Source organism: Nannospalax galili, unplaced genomic scaffold (assembly GCF_000622305.1).
Source record: "Nannospalax galili isolate Female #2095 unplaced genomic scaffold, S.galili_v1.0 C47857257, whole genome shotgun sequence".
Taxonomy (NCBI): domain Eukaryota; kingdom Metazoa; phylum Chordata; class Mammalia; order Rodentia; family Spalacidae; genus Nannospalax; species Nannospalax galili.
In genome coordinates this window covers 1-632 of record NW_008455459.1, presented here as the reverse complement: position 1 = coordinate 632, position 632 = coordinate 1, and the positions used below count along the sequence as shown (strand labels likewise).

The 632-nt window shown below is 39.6% G+C and overlaps 1 pseudogene across 1 annotated transcript; it reads left to right on the top strand.

Annotated features, from left to right (window-relative positions):
* Nucleotides 1-4: 4 nt before the first annotated feature.
* On the top strand, nt 5-632 carry LOC103728214 (annotated as a pseudogene). Its single transcript, XR_001872276.2, has one exon. The product of XR_001872276.2 is annotated as an HAUS augmin-like complex subunit 1 pseudogene (transcript).

Genomic DNA, 632 nt, shown 5'->3' with positions numbered 1-632 from the left:
CAATCTGTCTAATATGGGCTCCAGGTTTTTGACTGCTTTGGTTGATAGTGCAGTAACCCTAGAAACGAAGGACACCTCACTTACAAGTTTTCTTCCTGTAGTGAATGATTTTTTGGACCAAAAAATTTCTGATCTTTTTTGGACCAAATCCGAAAGTGAAGAAATCAAGCTTGAACTGGGAAAATTTGAAAAGAACCTGATGGCGACTTTAGTGTTAGAAAAATGTCTACAAGAAGATTTCAAGAAGGCAGAGCTGCATCTGTCTGCTGAAAGGGCCAAGGTTGACAATCGTCTTCAGAACACGGACTTCCTAAAAGCAAAGTCACAGGAGTTCAGATTTGGAATCAAAGCTGCAGAGGAGCAACTTTCAGTCAGAGGCATGAATGCTTCTCTGTCTCCTCAGTGGCTAGTGGCACTATCAGATAAACTGGCAGAGCTAAAACAACAGACTAGTCCTTGGAAGGAAAAATTGGAATCCTATTTAGAGTTAATGCCGAATCCATCTCTGGCTCAAGTGAAAATTGAAGAAGCAAAGAGAGAATTAGATGCCATTGAAGCCGAACTTACAAAGAAAGTAGACATGATGTAACTGTGACTAGAACCAAATAAACATGCTTTTTCCTTAAAAAAAA